Source organism: Micrasema longulum, unplaced genomic scaffold (genome assembly GCF_059751315.1).
Source record: "Micrasema longulum isolate JH-2025_06_02 unplaced genomic scaffold, ASM5975131v1 h1tg000754l, whole genome shotgun sequence".
Taxonomy (NCBI): domain Eukaryota; kingdom Metazoa; phylum Arthropoda; class Insecta; order Trichoptera; family Brachycentridae; genus Micrasema; species Micrasema longulum.
This window is the reverse complement of record NW_028277948.1, coordinates 73159-79535: the sequence shown is the minus strand read 5'-3', so window position 1 is coordinate 79535 and position 6377 is coordinate 73159.

Genomic DNA, 6377 nt, shown 5'->3' with positions numbered 1-6377 from the left:
AGCGTGTATCTGCTAACTGGCAAGTGGCGCTCAGCAAAGACAGTGAAGTAGATTAGATTAGGCAAAATGAAAAGGTTGACAACAGAGACTATTTTATCAGTTTGGCAAGATGATCCTCTGCCTTCGTTGGATATTTTAAATTTTCAGTGCCATACTCAAGATTTATTTATTTATTTAAATGTACGATACATAATTACTGCCAATTACAATGTGCATAGATTATATAGTTTTAAGAGATTATAATTGAGATTAATATTCCGGCGCCCTCCAACATACTCGTCAGAACATTTGTTCCAATACATGAAGGTGCTGGATATGAGACAACTGTACCCAAATAAGCTAAAACTAAATGTAGGAAAAACAAAATGTATGATAATGGGTAAGAAACGCTGTTTTAACAGTGATCACAGTGTTGAATTAGATGGAGAAGTTCTTGAGAATGTTGAAAGCATAAAATATCTAGGAGTTTGGATTGACTCTAAATTATCTTTTTTAAAAAATACAGACTAAACGAGTAAGAAAATCGCAAAGAAGGTATCCCTGTTAGGAAGGAAAAGGAATAAATTAGACATTAAAACCTCTCTGCTGATATTTAAAAGTATTATCGTTCCCTACATTGATTATTGCTCCAGTATTTTATATTTAAGTAATGAAGAAGATCTAAAGAGACTCCAAATAATACAAAACAAAGCGATGAGGATAATATTAAGATGTGGGAGATGAACAAATGTAAAGAAAATGATTCAACTTAGATAACACGGCAATTGATCAAAGAATCAAATTCAATGTTGCCAATGAAATAAACAAAATTATTAAAGGAATAGTTCCGAGATATTTTCAAAATAAACTAAAAAATAATGAGTTCTTTCAAAACTATACAACAAGAGGATCTAAAAATATAAGACTGGAAAAGAAATCAAAAGCAATGTCCCAGAACTGCCGCATGTACAAGGGAATTCAACTATTTGAAGAAATGTCAGAAAGCATAAAAAATGAAATTAATGTAAATATATTTAAAATTAAATGTAAAAAGTATATATGTGAAAAATATTAGGTAGTATATAGTGTAAATAGTGAATATAATTAATGAAAATGTACATATGAAACAGTTAATATTATAAATTAGGATACTAAGTGTATAATTAGACCATGTTACATAGAACTAAATAAATAAATAAAATATTTTTTTTTTTTTTAAAAAAAAGCAGTTACACGCTTCTGGTCGAACAATAAGGAGAGGTCTCAACAAAATGTCCATACGAGGTTTTCCCAGAGCATGAATTGTATCATACCCAATACCCGTACGACTTTTGCTCAGAGAAATCTCTCATTTATCGCACCGAGAGTGTTCAATATTTTGGAAGAGCGTATTAAACTCTCAAGGACAAAAACTATTTTAATGAAAGTAGTTAACGACTGGATTTCCCTTAGTGGAAGGGATTTGAATAGGAAACTCCTTGATGATTTTCCGAATGTTTGAGTTAACTCTTTACCATATTGATGTGCCATATATATATATATGTATTGTTTTAAAATTATTTTTTATATTTCTGATCCTATGTTTGTTGTGATATACTTATGTGCCTGTGTCAACTAATTGCTAGTCCCATCTCAGCACAGGACTTTTAGTCCCATGGAGTTGGGACTTATATCTCAAATAATGTACAATAAACTTATGTTTGTAAATAAAAAATAATTAGGTATCCACAAAAACATGATTAAAAAGCACAATAGATTATTAAGGTCCATATAAACAATGACGAATAAGTCACTTATACACATAATTTATTTATTTATTTTTACATAAACGGCATGAATTACCTTTAACAAATATTGAACATAAGTATGAAAAAAATACATGTATAAATATATAACAAAAAAATATTACATTGGATAACTATAACAATAGGAAGAAGTAGGTAAACTCACATAAGCAACCAAAAAAATTAAAGAAAAAAATACATAAATATGAAAAAGCAAAAAGGAAAACATTATCAAATATAAAGAAAAGTTTAAGAATTATATTGTGAGAGAAAAAAATAAATCAGACTCGTTTTATAACTTTTAGGTTCAGAACCAAATATATCAGCCTTGTCTTCATAATGATTACCATATCTGTGGAGCCTAGGGATAGGCGAGTGCATGTGATAGTTGGTCCTAGAACTTGCAGAACAAAAAGGATATCTGTCATAAATACTTAGAGAGGAAGAGTCTAAAAAAAATATTTATCTCAAGCCTGGGTGTTCTGAACTATGTTCTGGCCTCCTGGCTTGTTGTGGTGCAAAAAAAGTTACCCGTATATTTTGAGCGATAAATTTGGTATTTTTCACAAACTTTGGGACCTTTGCCTGACCGTTTTAAGGGTTTTTTTCCTTCGATAAATATGCCAATTTGCAATTTTACTATTCGTTTTAGGCCTGTTTTAATTCGATTCGAAAATTTGGTAATAATATCTGTACCTTAGAGGATAAATCACGGGAGTCCACTTTTTGCCGTTTTAGAGTTTAAAATGGAGAAATTATCACTATAAGCTGTTTTATACGTGAATAAATCACCGAATCAACTAATATCATAAAATGCATTTTAAACATCAGTAGTCCCAAATATGTTATTTTAATATGTACTATTGCTATCGAAATAGTCATTATTTTTTATTGAAATTTCTTTATGTATTGAAATGATCTTATTTGGTATTCAATAAACAACATTCAACTGGAGATCTTGGTGTCATATTTGACGAAAAACTTGAATTCAAAGCACCAGTAAATAACCCACCCCCCCAGTAAATGACCATTAGTTAATAAAACACAATACAATAATAATTGCTACATGTGTCCAGTCAAAAAACTTTTAACACTAGAAACTATGACAAAAGCAGTAGGCGGACACATCTTTTGGTAAGAAACAAATCTATCAGTTTTGAACTGTGAGTTGTCAAAAGGTAATAGTGCGTCTTCCCGTTATTGTTCTGAGATTGATAGTGTTTTTATAAGGAAAGGTGTGGTAAGTGTTTTATTTGATGCTATTGCTTGTGCAATTCTTTAAATATATCCATATTCTGATGTGTTAGGGTGTTTTATAATGTTATGATGTAACTAAATCTGAGTATTACTTTTACTGGGGTAGTAGTGGTCATTCACTGGTGATTCTTCAATTTTTTTAGAATAATATTGATTATGATTGTAATACCCAATATTTTTTCAAGAATAATAATAGTATTTCATTAAAAAAGGAAAAGTGCTTAGAAAAATTAATGTGTTTATAAAAAATCTATCTAAACAATAATCTTTTCTTTTATTTTGTACGCTTAAATAATGAAATTCATACCTTGAATGTAGATTTCACTAGAAGCTGAACCTTAAACGGCCATTCGTTGGTGCTTTCACCCTAAATAAAGTAAAATAATAAAGTGTAAAAAGTATTTTAACTCATTTAAAAATATAAGTTATTGCCCAATTACAATGGAATTCCATCAAGACTTGTCAATAAATAATTTAATAGAATAATATTATTGCTTTAAAAAAACAATATTTGCACCACTGCATGCCAAGATGTCCAATAATAACAATAACATTAAATTATTGTAATCTCACCGGGAATCCAGCCCAAAACTTTTTTGCGTGAGGCAAGCGGCTTCGCATTACATGACAGGGCGTACCAACAGTAGTATAGCACGTGCGATGGGGAAAATCAAGAAGACGTTTCTGGAGAGAGCAGATTCAGAAAGAGTGGTGAATATAGTGGCAGGGGCAATACCAGTTGGCAGAAGACCCCCCCCCGGAAGACCACCAAAAAGATGGCGGAACAGTTGGACAGCCGCATCCCACGAACAGGCTCCGAGAAATAACAAGATGCAGACCTAGAGAAAGCAAAAGAAGAAAAAGATATTATTATTTACTGAGCATAGTACAACAATACAGAATGCGAAAAAATGCCATGCCATTTTGGTCAGAAGCCGCCTGAGCATCAGCCATTTCAATTCGAACACGGACATATTATGTACGTACTAATGTACATATTTTCATGCATAAACAATGTACATTCCATAAATTATGTTAAAATAGTTAATTGTTGATTTTTTTTCAATTTCTCGTAATCAACAACAATATTTTCCAATTAATTAATCAAGTCAAGCGTTTAATGTTTACCTGTTATAATCAGGTGTGAGAATTAATGACGCCAGTTTACTGAGGCAAATAACTGCTCAGACAAGAGAAAAATTGAAAAACATAGTCTAGATTTTTTTACTTACAATATGCATGAGTTTTTTCTTCGGGATTTTAATGATTTTCTCACATCAAAGCAACAATACGTGTCATAATCAAAAGTCGCAGGTTTTTACTGGATTATTTATATTTATGTTTTATGCTGACATACACAAATATAACACCAGACAACAACAACAACAATATCATATTGAAAAAGCAAAGACAAACACAGGACAGTCAAAAATACTACATAATCGACTTAAACACTACAACGACCTACCTTACTACTTGAAAACTTTTAATGGAGACAAATTTAAAATCAATCTGAAAAAGCACATGAGGACTGAACTAACTAGACTAGACGAGACATAAAATGACTAGACAATATTAAATTTCTAATGTAACCCTAACGGGTTTTTTTAAATTGTAAATAAATAAAAAAAAATAAAAAAAAGATAATTGTCATTTGTACAACTCGGTGTTTTTCGACCTTTTTGATTACGCGACCCATAACGAGTATAAGAAGACATGAAAACACAGACTTACACACACCTGAATACTAACTCATACACAAATACACACAAACACACCTCTACACTTACTCTCATACAAATACCCATAAAAACACCCTTGTGTTGTACCACAATTTAATATGTGTGAGTTTTATTTAGAAACTTCGCTGGTCTGTCTTTAAACCGTATCTTTTTTATGTTATTATATCGTTGTCGACTTTTTGTTTCTGTAAAATAAATAAATAAAAATCCCTCCCCAAGAGCAACTGTTGCCTTGCTGGGAGCGTAAGAGGGTAGCGCCAGATCTTTTATTAGGAAGCGCGGTCTGACTGTTCTTCATACAAACGAAGTCCTGTATTTTCTCCCTGAATTATGGCACTAAATTGGTGATTTTTTCACACTTCATAGATATTTATTATTGGCGGGTCCAATTTTTTTGTTTTTAAAATAAACTGTTTATTGTGAAACTAGGATTATCCAAATACTCTTAAAATCTAAAGTTAAATCTTCCGTCTTCAGACGAACGGTATACAAATATGATTAATATTTCTGAAAACCGCAAAAGGAACCTACAGAGAAAATGTCATTCTAATACTTTTTCTTTAAAAAATCAAACGGCGATTTTGATGATTTCAGTCAGGCATAATTAGTCCGTCTTGCAATTGTATTTTTTGCACAGTATCGGAGAACCTTTGCGAGAGAGTATAGGAAAAACAATGTTCAAATACCTGTTCATCAAAATTATCAGTCACCGCATATTAAGAGGTTTCAGCTCTTTTCTATTTCACAAATATCAACAGATAGAAGAATTGAAGGAATACAGATGTTCAAACATAGGCAAAATAATGAAAGTCACGCAGTGTGTAAAGTGACCACTCAAACTTGTTAATTATCTCTGTATATAGTCTTCTATGTATATTCTCACATGTAAAAAAAAAGTACACTTTTAAGTGTCTTTGGCACGGGTAAAGTGAGGTCTCATTATTAATCATTGTTTTAAATGAAAAAAAACATTAATAAATATGAATAATAATAATCATGATTTATTATCAAAAATAACAATAACTTTATCTACTACATGCACACTTAGGTAAACGATTTCTCTGGATCATGTCTAGTCTGCCTTACTAGGTACAACCTGTTTTAAGGCAGACATTTTTATGCTAAAAAAAACAATAGTATTACTACAATGTTTGAGTATGTCCAAATGCTTGCAGACTGGCTGGATTTCCTCCCTAAGGAGTTGCTCATATTTAAATTTATTTCAACAGAGAGGGAAAACATTTTTGAAAAGGGAATATGGAAGTCTAGGCATTTACAGGGCTTATGACCTGTCATTGGCTGGTTTAAGTGGCCACTTTACACACTGTGTAACATTCACCATTCTGCCCATGTTTGAACATTGACATTTCCTCAACTCTTCCATCTGTTGACTTTTGTGAAGTAAAAGAGCTGAAACCTTTATTACGTGGAATGGTAAAACAGTTGAGGAATCGTGAATGAATTGTGGCAGAATGGTGAATGTTACACAGTTTATAAAGTGGCCACTCAAACCAGCCAATGACAGGTAATAAGCCCTGTAAATGACCAGACTTCCATATTCCCTTCTCAAAAATGTTTTTCCTCTCTGTTGAAATAAATTTAAATAATATTACTA